This window comes from Protopterus annectens, chromosome 2.part1 (assembly GCF_019279795.1).
Source record: "Protopterus annectens isolate FY-2018-M chromosome 2.part1, PAN1.0, whole genome shotgun sequence".
Taxonomy (NCBI): Eukaryota; Metazoa; Chordata; order Ceratodontiformes; family Protopteridae; genus Protopterus; species Protopterus annectens.
In genome coordinates this window covers 532,676,587-532,699,637 of record NC_056729.1, presented here as the reverse complement: position 1 = coordinate 532,699,637, position 23,051 = coordinate 532,676,587, and the positions used below count along the sequence as shown (strand labels likewise).

The 23,051-nt window shown below is 37.2% G+C and overlaps 1 protein-coding gene and 1 pseudogene across 2 annotated transcripts in view; both read left to right on the top strand.

Annotated features, from left to right (window-relative positions):
- CTBP1 (C-terminal binding protein 1) overlaps positions 1–23,051 on the top strand; it is a 1,058,813-nt gene that overhangs the window by 684,491 nt on the left and 351,271 nt on the right. The window lies entirely within an intron of this gene.
- On the top strand, positions 14,382–14,425 carry LOC122795225 (annotated as a pseudogene).

The following is a 23,051-nucleotide window of genomic DNA, read 5'->3' as shown; positions in this document are numbered from 1 at the left end:
TACACATGCCAGTGTACAAGAACAAAGGGAATATCCACAACTGTGGGCAGTACAGAAGCATCAAACTCCTATCACTTTGCATGAAAGTTCTGGAGAGGGTGATTGATAAACGGATACACACAGTAGTAGAATGTAAGATGGGACATGAGCAGTTTGGATTCAGATCAGGATGCAGCACAATTGACCCGATGTTTGCATTGAGACAGATACTTGAAAAGAAGCTAGAGATGAGGAGAGAGTCCAACTGGGCATTCCTAGACTTGGAGAAAGCATATGACATGGTCCCAAGAAAGCTGATCTGGACAGTATTGCGGTGGTTTGAAGTCCCAGAAACATTGGTAGAATTAGTGCAGGTATGTACAAGCTAGAACTTCAGCAAAGGAAAGGAGAATGGAATGCAAACCTGAAGGCACATGGGACGAAACTAAGCACAGATAAGATGGTGGTAATGGCAGCAAATTGGGGAAACCAGAAGAAGCTAAGAATAGAGATAGAAGGGAAGATAGTGGAACAGGTAAACAGCTTCAAGTATCTGGGAGGGGTAGTTGAGGAGAAGGTTAGTCTGAATGAAGAGGCCAAAGCTAGAATCAGAGGGACTACAGCCAACTGGCATAGAGTATTGAGTGTAGTCTATGACAGAAGAATGACAAAGAAGCTGAAAAGTAAGGTGTACAAGCCAGTGGTGTGACCAGTTCTACTGTATGGTACAGAAACCTGGGGAGTAAAGGCAGAACAGTTGAAGAAGCTAGAGATTATGGAAATGAAGTGCCTGAGGGAAGGTGGTAGGATGCAAACTGTGGGACAGACGAAGAAATGAGGACATAAGAGCAGAAGCCAAAGTAGCTCCAATTGCAGAAAAGATCAAAGAGAACAGATTATGGTGGTTTGGGCACATGTGCAGAAAAGCAGAAAACAATCTGGTGAGGAAGATTTGGGACAGACAGGAAGATGGTAAGAGGAAGCGAGGATGTCCAGCAAAGAGGTGGATGGGATTGTGTGAAAGAAGATCTGTGACAGTCTAGCATGTGTTGAAGAAGGCAGGAGTGTGGCACTGAATCAAGAGAGCTGGTGACAGTTAACACGATACCCCAACCCCATGTAGAAAAATGGGGAAAAGGGGGCTGATGATGATGATGATATGGTTGCTTCTGTTCTATGTACCATTTTTAACTTACAACATCTTGTCCATAGTTGTGTGCCTGCTCAAAACTTGATTTTGTTTCTAAAAGGGTGAGAGTGCCTCATTTTCAGTTCACTATCTCTTGCAAGGTCTGCCTTCAGTCATGAAAATACTTTACTTTTACTTGTTTGTGTTTGAGTTTTGAGAATCTCAGAGGTACCAGTCTGTGAACAGGTTTATTTGGTGTCATCCTAGCATAGTGGTTGCATTCAGATGAAATCACCCTTTTAACAGTACCACTACTTAGAATCCATATTGCAGAAAACCACTTATAAACACTTATATTTTTCTTTCTTGCAGGGGGGCAAGCTTACCACACCCCCACATGGGACAGAACTCCCACACATCACAACTTATGTATACTAACTCTGCAGTGGCACAGCAGTAGGTAAAAGGGAAACATGAATGATCAGTGGAGCTTGTTTTCAGAAATATTTATTCACAATAATAGTGGTTACAAAAAATTGCAGTTATGCAGTCAAGTGGCTCCCTCAATGTACTTGTATGCTAACTGTAGCATCTTTAATTAAGGAGCTTCCTGGGCTTCATCAGAACCACTCACCCACAGACTTCGCTACTTCTGCAGCTTGTGTCAGGGTTGCCTCATTTCATAACATTTGTGATGCCATGACTTTCTCCTTCTACACAAGAAACCTACGCTCATGGCATTGTATTTATGTACAGAACTTAACTGACTTTTGCTGTATTTCAAAGCACTTTTTAAGTGAATGTCCAGTCTGCTGCTTTTGAAATTGTACCATGGGTCATCCTTGGATCTCATTACATTATTAGCAATGTCAGTAGCTTAGAAGGTAGCACACTTATCTTCCATATTGGGAATCTCAGGAGGTTGTGGGTTCTATCCCTGCACCAGATTCTTGAATTGATGTTCCGGTACTGATACCTCAGTGTTACATTAGGGGAAGTGCTGCATTCCTGAGGTGCTGTCCTTCAGACAAGATGCTAATCTAAGGTCTCATGTATCTCTGAGAGTGATGGCACAAGTTGATGTTAATGATCCAACATTGACACAGAAACAGTTTGAATTATTTAGATTTTTTTAATATTATCGTGTAAAAGTTACGATATATATATTATTTACTTGTTTTGGATGTACATATTCCCATACTGTCTCATGATAACATCCTGTCTCCCGAATATCATGCCTAGGTTAGATATTTCTGTGTCTGAAAACTGTATCTTGGCTATCCTTACTATATTCCCTATAACATTGTCTTTCTTTCTTTATATTTAAGCCTACCTTCTTTAAAGGACTGCTTACGTTCCTTCCCTGTTATTGCACTCAAAACCACTTTATCTGCATAAACTATTAACCAAGGCAATGCTGTGTTCTTGTAATTTAACCACCTTACATTTTCCAACCTTTTTATACATTTCTCTAAGACTGTATTCATTATTAAGCAGGATACAGCTCCACTTAAATGATCTACCCTGCTTTTCTCCCTTGTTCATATGTATACTTTTATACATCCGTCAATCAATAAAATTTAGTACATTCACAGTCTAAATCATCATTCTTAGCCGCCTAAGTTTTATCTTTAAATATATAACTTGTTAGAATATTCTACAGCTGCTTATGACTGTTACTCAAAAACGTCAGTAATATCACAGGCAGCTAAGTCACCACTGACTTTCTGCCTCATAATAGTATCTGCAACTTCCTTTGTAAAAATTAGCATTTCTGTGGCATTCCTGTGTTTTATTACAGTTGCGTCCCTTTTCACTAAATGATATAATATTGTAGCCAGCCTACCTTGCATTATTTTCTTGATGGTTTTATATATTGCACACATTGTAGTACGCCTTCAGTTAAGTTTTCTTTTACTCCTTTCTTCCAATTAAACTTAATGACTTTCCATTATGATGTTCTATAAGCTTTGCCCCTTATTCTATCTATCCCATATATGTTGTTCTCATATACAATCTTTAATGCCATACCCAGTACTTATTTAGTTATATCTTTCCCTGTCTTCTGTCTCTGAGACTTTAACTGCATTCCCTGCCAATGTTTACTTTATTTCATCTCCGGTCCTGTACATGTATCTGCTACTTATTTTAATTGCTATGCTCATCATATTCTTCTGTAAGTATTGTAGCTTTCCAGTCATGTGTTTTAAATGTATCATGGTGGTGCTGCGGTAGCGTTGTCGCCTCACAGTAAGACGCTGTTCGGTTCGATTCTCAGCTAGAGCGTTTTCTGCGTGGAGCCATGCGTGAATGGGCATACCTTTGTTGAAGGTTGTGCGCCAGAGCTGGTAACTCGGCATGTAAAAATCAACTACCAATCATTAGCGGACCAGAGTTCCGCTGTGGCGAACCCTAACTGGGAAAAGCCGAAAGACTCAACAACATTGTATGGTCTTTTTTTTTATTTTCTTACCTTATACCCTAAAAAATATTCACTTTTTCTTTCCTTCCACCATAAAAAAAACTTTGCCATAATAACAGAACTCTCATTTTTCTTTATTAATTTCATAAGCATTTATTTTTATTTTACTTTCCTTATTACCTTTGCTGAAGTATAATTTGATTGCAGTAACCTCCGATATTTCTGTCTTCTTCTGTTATATTAACTCTTGCTTTGTCATATTTTTTTTTTCAGTTTTTAAGTTGTATACCATAAAGACCAGTTAGAATAAAATTCTGTCATTGTGGCATGCTCCTTCCACAACTGTTTCAGTACATCTTCACATGCCTTACTAATTTTTAATTTCTGCAGTCAATCCTTAAATTGCTTTATTTATCACTAATTCTCTGTGAAACGTTAACAGCATATAAACACTCTTTTATTTTTTATGGTCTTCTTAATAAACAAAACATGATCCATTTCCATCTTAAATGTCCACTGTGGTATATATAAGCTCTCTAAGCACGTTTCAATATTTATATATTCTATGTAAGACCTGCAGTTTTAGTACATGGGCCTACTTTAGTCCTACATGTCTTAAATTGCACATGAATTTTCCATTGTTATCACATCCATATTTACCACCACAGAATCCATCAAATTTCAAATAGAATCCTGGTGTTTTTACAGTAACTTACCATGTTTGTGGTTTTGTGGCTCATCTTCCACAACATATTTTCCTGTTTCTCCTGTTTGGCATCTACATTTCTGAAGAAAAAGCTAATACCAAAGGGGTCTGGCTGACTAATTTTGCAGATAACTGCAAGTTATGGATAGTCATTGAATTTGCAAATGATTTAGCCATCTTGCAGGAAGGTTTGTCCCATATAACATGGACTGAAACTAAATGCCAAAAAAATGCATTACCATATCCTTTGGGAAGTCATCTACCCCAGGGACTTGAAGCCCAGTCACTATACTCAGTATCCCACAGACTGCTAAGAGGTGATCTGTGTCTGGCATGCAAGGCATCCTCCAACCCATTACTGATGGATATATTGCACATTAGCAAGCCAAATAGCAGCAGCAATACTCGGTCTAGAGATGTAAACCTCTTCTGCAACATTAATAGAAGGATTTGGAGGGACAGGTCTATCTTGTAGAAGATACCGCTGCTGTGGAACAAAGTCTCTATCTACATAAAGCAAAGTTCAGCCCTCTCCAACTTTGATCTTTGGATGGGAAACAAAAAATTTACCTCAGGGCTGCCTCCTGTACTACTAATGGATAGAGGCAGCTCTTAAAAGTTTCATCCCATGCATGGGTCCCCTCAAATTATCTGTGGTATAATCCTAGTTATTCTATGTAATTATTGACCATGGGATGGGTAAAGCCATTCTATAATTAAATGGGATAGGTTATTTTGAGCACTAAAAGGGAAATTGGCTAGGCTTAAAATGGCCAGCAAGGGCAGATAGCTTAGTACTTGCCTATGAACCTATATTCCTTACAGTCTCTTTCCCTTGGTTTACGTTCCCCCCGAGTTCCGATTTGATATCAGATAGTTGTTCTGCACACTGGTCAGGAACTGAAGCTATTGCATGTCTGTCAGTCTCATTCCCCCTTTCGTACTCACAGTCAACCCACACATTATAACTTGGCCTGATATGTTACTTTTAGTTAGCACTGTTTCACACACACATTGTTTTTATTATAAATGCCAAATCATTTGACATTTACCACTTACAGCATGTTTTGCAATTTCCACAGTGTATTTGATTTTTTGTTGTCAGCAGAAACAGCTCTTTTTTTTCATTTTTATTAATCTTAATTCATAATACAATTTCAGTAACATAACCTTTAAAACAAAGCTAGCATAACAATCAAAAGATAAATCCTAACACTACAACATGGTGAGAGAAGTTCAAAACACATAAAAAGGTATGAAAGCATTATTTACCAAGGGGTCAAATTACTGTGAGCATGGATAGAAATTATGATCACAGCTCCATTTAGCTCATTTCAGCAACCGTTGGTGATTTTTAAACAGACATTCTCTGTGTAAAAAATCAGCAATGAAATAGATTAATACAATTACAGAATAAAGCTGTTATTAGCCAAAGTGTAAGCATTCTCTTGCTAGAGATTTATAGATACATGACAGAATGTTTTGAAGCTTTACTGTGGCTTATTGTAGCTTACAGTGGCTTCTAGGTATCTTTCGTGCAGCTCTGTATCCCACTCCATCTTTAACTGTAACCACAAGACAATCTGGCGCCATGACGTCTTATTTTATTTATTTATTTATTTATTTGCTCAGGACAATTCTCCCTCCATCCCCTTTACCTCACCTAAAAGACTTCTCTATATAAAAGCATTATTAAGCAAAATAGTAACAAAGGACCAATTAACTCTTAATTCCCTTGTTTCTCAATCCCTGGCAGCAAAAAACAGCCAACATATTTCATTACAGCTGTAATTTCACATAATATATTTAATAATTTGTCTTAGGGTGCATGACATGTGGCTCAGAAGTCTAGAAAGAATAATAAAAAGTTCCAACAGGTTTGTGAAACGTGACCTGCTATTCACATAACTTAACCCTTTTGCAATACCTTGTAGGGGGTGAAGAAAGAAGTTACTATGAACTTCAGTTAAAAAAACATAATTCTACTCTGGAACAAGATTTAAATGAACCATGTAGGGCACTTTCAAAACTTGTAAGTAACACAAATCGGAGTGCGGTAATGAAAAAGAAACACTAACACTATCTCCAGGTGCATTCCAGGAAGCTAGGAATTCACAGCATAGCCACGGCAAGTAAATGCAGTGAAAAGCATGTGGAATTATGGTGTACATGCTATAATATATTGACAACAGAAACTGCATTGTAGGACATTTTCTGCAGTAAAAATTACTTTCTTTAGTAGAATGCCCTGTTTCCCCACACTGTACACATAATTTTTGACAGGGATAAATGAAATGGTATAAATCCTTACAGAAAATAAACTTTTCAGTTGCCCTCCATAAACATACTTTTTTATGGGGAAGCACTAAAATACTGGTTAATGACATATTTTATTATTTATAACGTCAATGTAACCCAAGCTTTCCATCCTTAATCCATATGTTCCGTTCGTCTGGAGTCTTATTTCAATGAGAATCCTCTAAAAATCTCCACCTCATTTTTTTTTAAATGTCATCAGTTCTAAATTGCAGAAAGAAAAACTTTCCTCAAAGCCATACTTAATTCATTTAACATGCTTCTGTGGTGCGTTGTTACATTTAGCAGAAAAACATTCTACATATCTTCTAAGAAATGCTTCACTCTCAAAAGTCACATTTACAAATGTTTCATTTCCCATTTGAATAATACAGCATAAGTCATTAACTGCAAAACCAAGTAGCTGTACATTAGTGTCCAAAATAATATATTGTGTCATTGTCTGTCCCAGTTTAACTCTCAGCTGAATCAAAGGATGTCTTTTAGACAGAAAAAACTCCATTGTTGTCGTACCAGCTTTTCACTGTACTGCTACATAACTCTTACCTCTTCGTTGTAGTAACAGAAGCGAATTGACAGATTGAATAATATGCTGTGAGTGAACTGTAGCTTGCTTTTTTTTTTTTTTGGTTGAATCATACAGCTTATAAATTTATATTACATCATTCTGGGCAGGAAAATGGGGTGGGAGGTTGGCATAATGGTTAAGGTGTTTACCTTACAGACATAAGGTACAGGGTTTGATTCTCACATGGGATAATTGGCTAGGCTGAAAATGTCCCATAAGGGCAGTTAGCCTAGTACTATTCTATGAACCTATAAAATATTAGTATACTGATACTCTACATTTCCCATGACAGATTCGTTTAGTGGGATTTATTTTACTGCCAGAAAAAAAAAGTAAAAAACTCAAAGGAAAATTCCTTCATCAACTTACTCCATCATGCTCTATTATTTTGTCTTTGTTTTCAGTTTTTTTTTCTTGTATTGCCATTCTTGTTCATTTATTGTGTTAGAGGTCACCCCTGTTTTATTCCATCTAGACAGGGGCCTTTTAAGTAATGTCTGACAGTGAGCTAAATATATTTTTGTATACACTATCAGTCCTAATCTACACAGTGATGTCTGAAATGGCTGACACAGAAGCATTTCTGTGTCTTCACAGTGCTGATGCAAGTAAAGTCTCATAGGGCAAGTCTAACTTGTTAAGATTTCCCTGGAAAACCGGCTGTTATGTTATGTTTTTCTGTTTCCACCTTTTTAATGCTACGCTATGTGGTTGTTCTTACTTCTGCATTTATTTGGCATTTAATGGGTCATTTATTTGGCATTTAATGGGTTTTAGCTTTGTGATTGTATCAAGTTAAATGCGTGAAGTTCAGTCTTTTTATCTTTATACTTGCAAGCATCCACCCAAACATTGCTACTCATTTGTATTTCACATGATGAAGTTTTGTGTTGCTAGCTTGAGAAGTACATTTTGTCATTAGTTCCATTTGTTTCACTACACATTTTTTGACTTCTTTGTCCTTGCACATCTAGGTTTAAATATGGTTATTGTGTTTCATGGCAACATTTTTGTGAGCTTGGAATATATTTCTGCTGTTCTCTACTTTGCTTTTTTTTTTTCTGAAGGGGAAAAAAGGAAAGAAAACTGTAGTGCTAGTCCCACTGTCAGTAACACAAAGTATCAGTTTAGCACTAGGATGTTTTTCTTGTGGTTCAGAGGTTTACAGAGATTATGTAATTGTATATGCTTTTTTTTCCTGTGTGCATGACTAAGTTCATTACAGGATATACTGAAAGAGAGATTTACTGTAATAAGTAAAAAAAAATGCATTCTGTTTGTCCCTACCCTCCTTATAGCAATTATTCTCATATTCATAGGCCACAGTTTCCTTGTGTGCTTACTGTTATAAAAGACGGTTCTACCAAGAAATCATAAAAGCATACATTTCTTTATATCTTAATCTTTTAAACAACACTAACTTCTCTGAGGACTGTTAATTAGTATCATTTTATAATTTATTATACTCCAAAGTGTTCAAATGAGTTTGCTATACTGGTGGGATTTTTTTCAGTATATTCTTCCTTCTTTTTTAATTTCTCCAAATATTTTGGGTTTCTAATAGCATGACTGGAATGGCCCCATTCCTAAGCCAAACTATGATTAAAGTTCATGAAGTTAGTATTGTTTCACTCTTTGATGTCAGCAAAAAGTGCTCAGCATCCGCAATGTGCCCATAATGACTCCTTCTGTAATCATACAGAGTTACATGTATTGTTAGCATATCTAAATACGATTGTAGATTCTTTTTTATAAGACCCGTTTCCCCTACTACTGTTGGAACTATCTGGGTATCTTTCTTCCAAATTGCTCTCGTTTCTGCTTGCAAATCCTGATGTTTTATGACTTTGTGTCTCTCTGTGCGCAGGACACTGTAGTCACTGGGTGTGGCAATTTCAATGATCAATGTTACTTTTGTCTTCTTTTCTTGGACCACTCCGTCCGGTTTTCTAGCATCTATCTTTTGAACTGTTGGTAATGGGTGATCCCATGTGATATAAACTTCATCATTTTCTATGATGCTTTGTGGCTCATGTTTACAGTGTTTTTCAGCCACTTCAGTACCATAATGTTTGCACAATCCCCAGTGCAGCAGTCTCACCACATTATTATGGCTTTCAGTATACAGTCCTTCTGCCATTGGTATGTCGCAACCAGCAATGAGGTGTGCAACTGTTTCCAATTTTGTTTTGCAAAATATACATTTGTCTGTTTCTCCCACATGTTCAAGCGACTTTGTAAACCAATGTGTACATAGCCCACTGTCTTGGGCCACCAATATTAACCTTTCATCTCTTGGTTTGAATTCACCTCTCCTTAACCATTCCTGTGTTCGTTCCTGATCAACTTGAGGTTCTTCCAGAAGTTTTCTATACTTGCAACTATATTTATGCTTTTTCCACATTTCTTGCCTTCTCATCTGGTCCTTCACCTTATATTCTTTCTTTTCTTTTCTGGCACATTCATTTGCTGCCTCATTTTTATTTGCTTCTGGTTTGATTTCCATTCCTGGTTGGCGCTGATATGCTTCTGCTAGATTAAGCAGAGAAGTCATCTTAGATTTATTCTCCTCATGTTTCAAAACTTTCACTACATTTGGGTCTTGTGAGGTCAGCAGATATGCATGGAGTCCCATGATTGCAGATCTATACATGTAATCAATTTCAAGGATGCCCATCCCTTCAGAATGGGCAATATATAATCTTGGTATGCACTGATTTTTATAAATCATTTGATGAGCTTGAAGCATCTTTCTTGTTTTCCTGTCTAATCTTTCCAGCACCTTTTGGGCAGTCAATCACTCCAAAACTGCAGGTTAGGACAGGAAGAGCAAATTGATTTATAGCTTAGATTTTGTTCATAGATATCAGTGCTGTTTTCAGGATTAATTTAAGCGTTCTGAAATACTCCTTACTAAGTTTTATTCACATTTGTTCATGTTTTATTGTTGATCCTTCCCAAGTATTTATACACTCCCTCTTGCTCAAGTTCTTTTATATCACATTCTTGTACCAAACTGATGTTTTCCTGATGCTGCAGTTTTCTTGCTTTAAAGGTCGCTTTTGCACATTTATCAAAAGTAATGATATTCTTATATCTGAAAGTTTTGACAACTTGCAGTTGTGCTTTCAGTTCCTCATCTGATGAGCTATACAATTTCATATTCTTCCTTCCACAATGCAGTTTCTGTTGTCAATATATTATAGCATGTACACCATAATTCCACATGCTTTTCACTGCATTTACTTGCCGTGGCTATGCTGTGAATTCCTAGCTTCCTGGAGTGCACCTGGAGATAGTGTTAGTGTTTCTTTTTCATTACCACACTCCGATTTGTGTTACTTACAAGTTTTGAAAGTGCCCTACATGGTTCATTTAAATCTTGTTCCAGAGTAGAATTATGTTTTTTTAACTGAAGTTCATAGTAACTTCTTTCTTCATCCCCTACAAGGTATTGCAAAAGGGTTAAGTTATATGAATAGCAGGTCACGTTTCACAAACCTGTTGGAACTTTTTATTATTCTTTCTAGACTTCTGAGCCACATGTCATGCACCCTAAGACAAATTATTAAATATATTATGTGAAATTACAGCTGTAATGTAATATGTTGGCTGTTTTTTGCTGCTAGGGATTGAGAAACAAGGGAATTAAGAGTTAATCAGTCCTTTGTTACTATTTTGCTTAATAATGCTTTTATATAGAGAAGTCTTTTAGGTGAGGTAAAGGGGATGGAGGGAGAATTGTCCTGAGCAAAAAAATAAATAAATAAATAAAATAAGACGTCATGGCGCCAGATTGTCTTGTGGTTACAGTTAAAGATGGATTGGGATACAGAGCTGCACGAAAGATACCTAGAAGCCACTGTAAGCTACAATAAGCCGCAGTAAAGCTTCAAAACATTCTGTCATGTATCTATAAATCTCTAGCAAGAGAATGCTTACACTTTGGCTAATAACAGCTTTATTCTGTAATTGTATTAATCTATTTCATTGCTGATTTTTTACACGGAGAATGTCTGTTTAAAAATCACCAACAGTTGCTGAAATGAGCTAAATGGAGCTGTGGTCATAATTTCTATCCATGCTCACAGTAATTTGACCCCTTGGTAAATAATGCTTTCATACCTTTTTATGTGTTTTGAACTTCTCTCACCATGTTGTAGTGTTAGGATTTATCTTTTGATTGTTATGCTAGCTTTGTTTTAAAGGTTATGTTACTGAACTTGTATTATGAATTAAGATTAATAAAAACGAAAAAAAGAGCTGTTTCTACTGACAACAAAAAATCAAATGCACTGTGGAAATTGCAAAACATGCTGTAAGTGGTAAATGTCAAATGATTTGGCATTTATAATAAAAACAATGTGTGTGTGAAACAGTGCTAACTAAAAGTAACATATCAGGCCAAGTTATAATGTTTATCAATATGATCAACTTTTGATGAAAATGAACTGGCAGACAATTCAGAAACCAAAAGTGCGTGCTTGCACATGAAAAAACTTATCAGTACATACATTTTTCAGAAGAGTGTGTGAAAGAGTGGTTTTAAGTTACTTGGCTTATAGCAATCTGAAATGCAAATTCAAAGTGGCACAGGATTGATCAGTATGAGATTAGAAGAGTGCAGACTTATAGAAAAGTGGTTGCATGTCTGAGTTTTCTACACTAATTGACAGTAAAATGGATCATCGCATTACGGAGAAGCTGTTTAGATTCTGCAGTGGTATGTTTATGAGTCATATACGTCCTGCATTACAGGAGGTGTCTATAGTATGCTGGTAAACCACAGACATGGTGCTGAAGTTAGTTCATCTGATGTAACACAATCTTATGCTGTCATGCATAACTGTAGGTTATCATTAGGGCAAGGTGCTTACTTGTTATTGAAGAACTGAAACTGCCAGTAGAGTGGAGTAGAGAGGTCTTTGTTATTTGGAGAATGGTTTACTTTCTGCTGTGTAACTTTATTACTGAGTAGGTAAAATTGATGCAGATGTAGTTGTACTGCTGTAACAAAGCTTGTTCAGTGGTGTAAGTATCATATGCTGAATTGTATTGATGCTATTAATATCTCATCTCTCAGATGCCATTGTTGGAGCAAAGCATCTTCTGCAGGTATCTACCCTAGCAGATGGCAGATAGTGATGAGAACACTTTTTTTTCCCTATGATTTGTAAAGAGAGAAAAAATAAATAAAAAAAGAAACTGGAAAGCTCATTAAAGGTTACTACATAAACCTAAGGATCTTTATGAATGCCAGTTCTCCAAGATGTTGGTGTTTTACCTAGTGTAAGAAGAACACTGCATAGTTACAAGAGCATCATCAGTCCTTAAGCTTCAAGAATTCCAAACCTAAACAGGTCTGTCTGGGCTTTGCAACAGTTACTGAGGGGTACAGAGTTTGGATTCCTTCCTACCTCTGGGAAAATGCCTTAGATTTGTGATAAGTCATTGACAGCTACAATCCATTCACTAAATAATGACAGAACTTTGAGTTTCAGATTTCATATATGCTATGAAAAAAAGAGTTTTACCAACTCTACGTAAAATATTTAAAATCTGCTACTGATTTTGGGACATTTGTTCCCACCCCATTATTTTAGTTTTCTCCCTAATTCTTGCTCTTAAAAGTTGCGAGAATGCAATTTTTGTTTTTGCAAGACCTGCATATCTGAGATGTACACAAACATATTAGCTATAATTGCTTGGGCTGTCTTTAATAGAAAATTACTAAATGCTGTTTTATTAATCATTACTATGGCTTTGTAGGATTAATGCAATTTGTGTGAAACAACTTTGAAATATTTTAATGTGTGTCTACTGTTCATGCAGAACAAGTTGACATTACTTGGCCATCATTTTTATCACATTCAGATGTCTGAAGTGTACACAGAAGTATCTATTACTGCTGGGTGGGAGTGGGAGCTGTCCATGAATTAAAGTAACTGACCCTCTTGTTGCTTATTCAGTCTAAACAGACTATATTCTGGCATTGCAAGACTGCTGTGCATTTGCATGAAGCGAGATGGAATACTTTATATTTGAGATCATTGCTGTTTTTTAAGAGTCTGACATCTGAGGTGTACACAGTCAATTAGGTGGCTGTAATTGATGGTTAGAGAAGGCAATCTGTGGATATGGATTACCTATAAACAACAGTCACTGCTCTAACATGGCAAGAGTAGTGACACATAGTGTATCATATTGCTGAAATCAGTGTAAAATTAGAAGTACAATGTCTTATGCCTGTGCATTGTGCTTCTTTACTGGGAGAAGGGGTTCAGTGCATTTATGAGTAACAAGCTGGCTTTAATTTTTTTCTAAATTTTTATCCCAAACATCACTGTTGCATGGGATAAGTGGCTAAATTTGGTTATCTGGCAGGACCAGGATGTGTGGAACACTGTTGTTGTGTATTATGCTTTCCATTCTTTTGTTAAAATTTATTTTAATCCTATATCTAAAACACTGAAATTGTATAACATTTAAACCTTAAGACCTTTAAAACACTGGTAGCAATAACAACATTAATGGTAAGATATCTTCAGCTTTCTTGTAAATCGTCAAACTATACAATACAAAAGAGATATGATGACACACCATTTATGGCAGCTGGCTCCTTAGAATTCATATGGAATTGGATGAAAACTGTTCTATTATTAAAGAGAGATTGGATTTTGACTTGAAAAAGCTAGACAAAGATGACCATACTTGTCTTTGTCATAGTTATAAATACAGTCATTTCCGTCTACAGAATGCTCTGACAAGACATTAGAAAGAACAAGCTCATGTAATACATATTGCTTAATAATAGAAAATTAAAGTGCATTAGCAGAAATTGTACTCATCAGTGCACATCTTGTGTTTTCCATATTCCCATAGTATTCTGCAAAGACCCTGTGCTCTAAGATTAACACCATATTGAAAATAGTCATACTGGGCAAGATTGCACCTGTAGACCTTCAAAATTAACTCCCTCCTGCACTGAACAAATTGATAACAACCAACTTTATTATATAATTCAAGTGAGGATAGTTGTATACTTTCTAATAGAGTTGCTGGAATGTTAAATTCACAAAATTTTGGATAATGGTAATGGGTAACTAACTGACTATACTTTTAAGAAGCTGTTATATGTTAGTTCTTGTTTTTTTAATGCAATTACAAATGTTTTCCTTTTATTTAAATATGGTTCTATACTGTAAGACTGAGTTTAATCCCAAACTGTTTATTATTTAGATTTTGATTTATGCTAAGGCCAGTGTTGTATTAAAGGAGAGGTGGTTAGCAATCCCATTGGTAAGATTCTGTTCCCATTTGTCCTGCACTCTAGAGTGTGTCATCCTTCAGATAAGACATTAAACCAAGGTCCCATATGCTTGAGTTGGTAGTAGCTTGGGTGGATGTAAAAGATTCCATGGCACCTATTGAAAAGAGTAGGGGGTCCTTCATTAAAATTCGCAAAATACAATATATATATTTATTTATTCATTTTTATTTATTTTACATTTGTTGACTGGGTTAGTCCGGCTGAGCCTGTAGCCCTTTTTCAGCGGAGGCCCGGGGAGAATAGCTCCACGGAGTTACAATTTAAGATACAGTACATTGCAAGAAGATATGAGCAATAGCTCTTAACACACTACATATATATATATATATATATATATATATATATATATATATATATATATATATTTATATATAGGTTCATAGGTTGGTACTGGGCTATCTGCCCAGCCAGGTTGTGCGGTATTCATTGCCCCTTTAGTAGTTCCCTAGACCCTGTTACTAGCAGCTAGTACCCTTGGCCCCTATCTAGTAGTGCTGTTGGTGTGATCCCCGGTGTGAACTTTCTGTTACCCATCCACTCATCAAGGTTCCTCTTGAAGAGTGATAGTGAGGGGCTCTGTCTTATGTAGATCGGGACCCTGTTCCATAGTAAGGGAAGTCTCTGCAAAGGGAATCTATCCCTCTAGCATGTTCTATTCATTGTTGTGTTGAGGTTTATATCCATAGAGTGTGTAGCTCGAGTAGATTTGGTTTTGCTAAGATGGAGCATGTTTAACAATTCTGAGTTGGACATGGCTCTGTACATTAGACAGAGATCACCTCTGAGAAAGCGGTATGCAACAGAGAACAGTCTTAGCTTTTTCATTCGTGCTGCATAGGGCAACTGTTTGAGGCCAGTAATCCTCTTGGTTAGGTACCTCTGTGGTCTCTCCAGCTGCTGGAGATGTCTAGCCAGGTACATTCCAATTGGTGCATTGTACTCAATAATGGGTCTGATGAGGGAAGAGTAGAGGGGCAGCATTACATCCTTAGATCTTGATGCAAACCCTTTTGTGATCAGATGGGTCACATAGAAGGATTTTCTAACCACTTTGGCAACATGGTTATCAAAGGAAAGCTGACTATCTACTTGGGTCCCTAGATCCCTTATTTCTTCTTCGGATTTTAGGGGATTACCTCCTATGTTGTAGTTTGCGGGTACTCTGTTTTTTCCAAAGGGGATTACTATGCATTTTTTTGCATTTAGCTTGAGACCATGACTTTGACACCATGCATCAGTCTCATTTAGGCCCTTCTGGAGGATCTCCATGTTAGCCGGAGACTCTATTATAGCACCCAGTTTGCAGTCGTCCGCAAACTTAGTCAGCCACAGCCCTTCCGTGCTTGCCTGTACTTCTGAGAAGTATATGCCAAACAGGAGGGGCCCCAGGACAGAGCCCTGAGGCACACCACTCGTTACTGGTCTGGATTCGGACATAGATCCCGCTACTCTTACTTTATGGGATCTGTCTGAGAGCCAGTTTGTGATCCATCTTGTGACATAAGGGCCCAGGCTGGTGAGCTTATCAATAATACCTGAATGGGGAATGGTGTCAAATGCTTTAGCAAAGTCAAGGTAAGCCGTGTTTACCTCCTTTCCCTTAACTATAGCCTGAGTAACTGTCTCAAAGAAATCCACCAGGTTCAGGAGGCATAATCTGCCCTTGACGAAGCCGAACTGTGTGGGGTCCAGCAACTGGAGGTTCCCAATCTCTCCATTTATGAGTTCCATAATGATTCGCTCCATAGCCTTACAGATCAGACTGGTCAGGCTTATTGGTCGGTAGTAGCAGGACCACCGTTGCCGTGCACCATTCTATGGGCACATATCCTGTGGAGAGGCTGAGACTGAACAGGGTATTAAGATGCAGGGTTAATTCCTTTTGGAGCTCGCGTATGACACAGCCTGGGACACCATCTGGTCCCATGGAGGCAGTGTTTTTAGCTTTAGATAGAGCCTTGTTAACCAATGTATCAGTAATAATTGGACTTACACAATCCCTGGAATGGTAATAGGCCCTGTAGGTGGTGAGGGGGGGGGGGGGTTGTACTGAACCTGTCAGCCAAGATGTTGGCAATGTCAGAAGGGTCAGTGTATTTTATTCCATTTTGTACTAGCTCAGAACAGACCTGAACGTTGCCATTTAGGTGTTTAACGTAGCCATAGAAGGCCTTATGGTTATCCTTGGCAACTTTCTTTTCAAAATTAGCTTTAGTTGACTTGATGAGGGCCCTCAGTTTCTTACTAATGCTGATCAGGGATGATTTTTCTACTTGAGATTTGGCCTTTTTTGTATAAGTCTCCTCCTTTTATTGTAAAGTTTGCTTATGGCCAGTGTCCACCAGACTGGTTTCTTCTGGCTTGAGGAAGGAGTCTTGGTTTTATTTGGGATAGCACGGTCCATGCAATCCTGAAGATGCATATAGAGTGCCTTGGTGTAGGATTCCGCATCCTGGATATCATTATCCTTTTGCAAGGGAACAGTGAAGCTTTCCACTTCGGATGCAAGTAGTTTGAAGTTTGCTTTGGAAAGGTTTTTGACTATGGTTTCTTTGACTGGGGGAGGTGGAGGGGTGAGGATGTCCAGGGTTTTCAGTTTGTGGTCGGATCTGACCAAGGAGGGAGTGATAACGGGTGTGGTACAATGGGCGCCCATATTTGTGATGATTAAATCCAATATGTTGTCCCCTCTAGTGGGGGAACATACTAGTTGTTCAAGGGCATTTGAATTTATAAATTCTATGAATCGCTGAGCATAGGAGTTGGAACATTGGTAGTTCACCCAGTCTATACCAGGGTAGTTGAAATCACCCAAGATTATGGTGTTGGGTAGGACCTTTATATTTTCCAATGTCTCAAGGAATGCAGAGTGAGCATCTTGGGACATGGTGGGTGATCTATAACTGGCTACGACATGAAATGTGGTTTTGCCTGCTGATAGTTGTGCATGGATGATCTCTGGGGCATCATGCTGTGCTACTAACCTGGAGATATGGGTATCCTTGATGAATATGGATACACCTCCGCCCTTTGTACTGGGATCGGGTAACTGAGGCCGGAAGGTATGATATGAATTGTAACCTGGCAGTGCTGGTGTGCTTTCTTGAGCCTTGAACCAGGTTTCCGTCACTGCACAAACATCAATTTTCTCCATGCTGAGGAGAGCCTCGAGTGTGTGCATTTTGAGGTTGAGACTTCTGGCGTTGAGTAGCATTACCCTTAGTTTTTGGTTACCTGTGCTCGTTACGGTGGTTGGTTTGTCCTTTGAGCCTTGCCTAAAAAAGGCACTATGGGGACGGCAAGAGCCTTGGCCAGTATTCGAAAACCTAGGGGTGACAGGTGCAACCTATCTCTGGCAAAACAGCGAGGCTTGCCTATCATGTCATCCCAGGAAGACAGACACTAGATCCCCTTAGAATGACACCAGAAGCTTAGCCAATTGTTGAAATTGATCATTTTGTCTTTGTATTGTGGTATCATTCTAGGTGAAGGTAGTATGCTACTCAAGGTCAGGATCATACCAGCTTGGGCTACATGATCAGAGAGCTCCTCAATGTCTCTTTTCATGTAGTCCAGGGAGGTACGTCTTAGATCATTCACACCAACATGTACAATGACAGCGTTGTACTTGTACTTATTCTGGAGTGACCTAAGTGCTTGTGTTATGTGGCAGATCTGAGCACCCGACAGGCAGCTGACAGTAATCTTCTCCTTGTTCAGCCTGGTGAGTGGAACATCCGTGTGCCTTACTATAGAGTCTCCTATTACTAGCGTGTTAGGTATGGTGTTTTGCCTTAAGGGCTGTTGTGAGGCACACTGCTGAGGTGAATTATGTGTTTTCTGGCTTGTATGTAGGGGTGCAGGTTGCTTGCTTGTCTGCTTTGGAGGGCACTGTTTCTTTTTCAGATTGGTACCTAGTGCCTCCGAATATGTTTTTGTGTATTTATGCGTATGTTTTGCCGGTGCTTGTTTTGTAGATTCATGTGTGACAGGTGGTGTGATGCAAGTGTGTCCCTTATCCTCTTGACTGTCTGTTACAGTCATAGGTTGAGAGCGCTTAGCCTCCAGTCTGGCTGTGTATTTGCATCTGTCACAAGTGTTTGTGTCTAGAAGTAAGAGGAGAGGGTTGTCTATATACATGAGGCAGTTGTGACATTGCCCCAGGATGCCCAATTCTACCAGATTAACTGGAGAGTACACCTGAAGCTGACCTCTGGACATGCTTTGAAGAGTAAATTGAACTAAGTCCTGCGGACGATCAAGGGTCTTATGCTATAATAGTGCTGTCTAGGAAATTTGGAGAATAATAGTGCAAGACCGCGCAAAAAGAGAGTTGCAGGATTTTTCCTCTAGATAAGTGAGGAAAGTGAGTACAAGAACTGTTTTTCTCTAAGCAAGTGAGAAAAGTAAGTATAAAAACTGTTTTCCTCTAGGTAATGAGGAAGATAGAGTGCTATAGTAATTAGTAGCTTATTTAGTGCTTACAAGTTCTGAACAAGTGCTGAGCATGAACAAGCAAATTTAAGTGCTAAAACTAAGAATCTGTATCTGCACTAGATGAGTTACAGGACAGAAACAAGTGCAAATACAGGCTTTCAAATCAGAAAGTTGAGACAGATGGAAGAGATTGCCTATATATATATATATATATATATATATATATATATATATATATATATATATATATTACTTACACACATTTCATAGCTCATTTATAATTATTTGCAATTATGTACAAGTAATTCACACATTTTCTAAATTTTTAGACTTTCAATTCCCCCATTCTTTTTTCCACAATCAAAATCTTATTTTCTTCAAAATTTCTGAAAATACCCATTTCTCTATTATATTTTTCTCATTCATTCTTTCATTCCAGGTAATCCACACTATACAAAACAATTTTTCATCTAATCTATCTATATCATTGTGCTTCATATTTTCATAGTATCCACGTTTTATTATGTCCATATTTATACATCTAACATTTTTCAATCCTTTTAAACATTCTTTGTTAGATAGTTCTTCCCACAAGTGATTTACTCTTTTATATTTCATAAAAACTTGTTCAGTCGTCTCTAATTCCCCACAATATATACAGATTCTGTCTTTTACAGTTTTATATGGCATATTTGCCTTAACTGGTAGCCTGTTTATAGACAACTTCCACAAAAAAATCTTTACATTCTTCATGGTTTTTTGCATCTTTTTATTCTTGCTTTTACAGCTTTCACTTTTTTATCTCCTAAATGCTTCCAAAGATAAATACAATAAACATTTTTCATTATATTTTCATACCAAGTTTTTCTGTTCTTTTCTATGTTTTTTAAATCAGTCTTCCATATTAATATTTTGTCTTGATATAGTTTAATTTCTGTACAAGTGATACCTTTACTTCTTTTTGAATATTAATTTTTTTCCATATTGATTTATAGTTTTTCTTTATAATCCTTATAAACAATTTTCCTGTTTCCTGTATTCCTGTCAATATTTTTATATACATTTAATGAGGCTGTATCTACAATTGGGTTTACTAAACCCAAACCATCTTCCTTTTTGGTAACATAAAGAATTCCTCTTTTAATAGGGTTCAGTCTAGATCCCCCATATAAATGTAAATAACACATTCAGTGCTTCTTTTTCACACTCTGGTGGTATCATAAATACACTTGATAGATGTGCAGTCTTGCCTAATATTATTGAATTAATTAAGTCTGATTTTTCCCTATATGTAAATTTAAATATTCTCCAAAGTATACAAGTACTTCTTATATAAGTATCATTTCCTTCCATTCTGTTGCTCAGACATTATTCCCAGAAAAGAATATCACTGGAATTTCAATTCCCTCTGGTGAACAATATTTAGTTTTCTCCAATGACAAATTTATTTTGGTAACTACCGCATTCATAATTAATGCAAATAGAATACTGCTTGGTGGACATCCTTGCGTAATACCACTTTTTATTTCTATTGTCTCACTTAACCAATCATTAACCACTAATCTCACTTTATTTTTGCTATGTACAGATTTCAAAATGTCGATTATTTTATTACTTATTCTTTCAAGATGTTCCATACTGCTTCATGCTGGATCTTGTCAAATGCTTTATTTACATCTCCTAGTATTTTCAGTTTTGTTTCCTGATTTATTACATTAGCTACCAACTGTCGTATTAACACTAAAAGTTCTTGACTTCCTTTTTTTATTCCAAAAATTGTTTCAGTCAGTAACTTATTAGCTCTACTTACTGTTCTTTTTTTCTACTATTTTCATAAATCTTATAATCAACATTGTTTAATACCAGTGGTCTCCATTTTTTTATGTCTGGTCTTTCTCCCTTTTTCCATATAAATTTCATTGGACACAAACACATTTTTTCATCATTTATACCTTTTTCAAACAATTCATTCAACACCTCTAAAAATATTATTTTTGCCAGTCTTGCATGTCCTTATACATTAGATATTCAAGTCCATCTAAACCTGTAGCTGCTTCTGCATTTACTGTTTTCAACACATTTTTAAATTCTTTCATTGTAATCTTTTTTTTTCCATTCTGTTATTGTCTTCTTCAGTTAAGCTTTTTAAGTTCCATCTACTGTTTCGTTTAGTGTGACATATGGAAAAAGATTTCAAAATATGTCTTTTTACTCTCTCATAATTTCTTTGTGTATTCACCATACAACCTTCCTCATTCCTTAACTCTATTATTATTCTTACTTTTCTTTAACCATTTTACTTATTTATAGTACTGCAATGTTTCTACCTTGTAAAAATATCTTTGTTTGAAAAACATTTTTTTTTAATTTTCTCTTTGTTCATTTTGTTTAACATTCTCTTTTTTTTTTAGAAACTTTTCTTTACTGTCTATTACAGGGGTGTCCAACCTTTTGGCTTGCCGGGGCCGCATTGAATGAACAGAAATTGTCTTGGGACTGCATATGAAATGTATCATATAGTTAACTCTTGCTGCTGCAGACAACCAAAGTCAACCTCCTGGCTGTACTGTAGTTGCATTCCAACAATGAGTAAATATAATAAATACCTAATATTTGCCTTAAAATTCTAATTCCCATTCTAAACCTAAATCTTAATGTAACAGTTAACTCAAACATCTTAGTTTTTTTTTTTTTTTTTTTACAAATAGGTACGGAACCCTTCCATTTTTATGAGGTCATACCTCTTGATTTTGCTGGTTTCTTAAAGATGTCCACGTCTTATTTCATGTCCTTAATGTCTATAAGTCGTCCAAGGTGCTGATGTATTCTTCTGTTTCCAATTCCATTGCAGTAGGTATGTCATCACTACTGGGATGTTGGACCTCTGCTTTTCATCACTCTGTGGCATCGATAAAGTTGGGAATACTCTGCGTTAGAAGCTGTTGCCACATGCTGTTGCACTGCTATTTGGTGAGGCTGGTCTGAAGATGAAAGAAGGTGTATCAGTGGAGATGCACAGCTTGCAGGAATGATAAGACCTACAATTCTCTGTCCTTCAGTACTGAAAACAAACAATTTCACTTTGTGGGTGGTTCCCACAGTTTTCTATTTGACATCTTAAATGGTATTAGCAAACTGAGCAGTCCTTTTGAAATGCACATTACATAATATCTTTGGAATCTGTCCCTGAAGTTATGCAAATCATGACTACATCTGGCACTGTCAAGTAATCCACAGCAAAACTCTCTGCCTTTTGTCACTCTGTGGCATCGATAAAGTGGGGAATACTCTGCGGATGAAGCTGTTGCACATCTGTTGCTGTTACACTGCTGTTTGGTAAGGCTGGTCTGAAGGTGAAAGAAGGTGTATCAGTGGAGATGCACAGCTTGCAGGAATGATGAGACCTACAATTCTTTGTCCATCTTTACTTCTTAAAAAAATGAACAATTTGTATTTTTACATTTGTTCCACTACAGGACTGCAGTGGTGTTGCTGCAGTAGCGTTGTTGCTTCACAGAAAGACGTTGTCCTGTTTGATTCTCAGCTAGAGCGTCTTCTGTGTGGAGACATGCGTGAATGGGCGTACCTTCGTTGGTTGTGTCAGGGCCGGCAACTCGGCACGTAAAAATCTACTGCCAATCATTAGCGGACCGGAGTTCCACTGTGGCGACCCTTAACCGGGAAAAGTCGAAAGACACAACAACAACAACAACATTTGTTCCACTACAGATACTACAACACATACAACTTTGGTTCGCCCACATACTATGGAGCCACATGCTAATATGCGACAACACACTCCAATTTCACAAGGTTATCTCACAACTGTGTTTTTGCAGTTGCCTCTCCAATATGCACTGAGTGCACATTTCAGCTGATGACTTGTACCGATCCACCCAATGAGGTGTAGCATCATCAGATGACACCTTTTTGTACTTCTTCCTTAGCTCACTATACGTCTCCAACTTGAGTTGTTTCCCAATGTTTGCTGAAATTTTGAAAGGGGTTGTCCAGTGTTCGTTACTTTTCACAAATTTCAATAAATAACCGACTTTATTAATAGTGGCAATGTTTATTCATAAAAGCCAGGCATAGACCTTTGCAGAATTCAAACATATTGGTCCTAGTAAAGTTCTTGTTATACTTTTGCAAATTGCCCATATC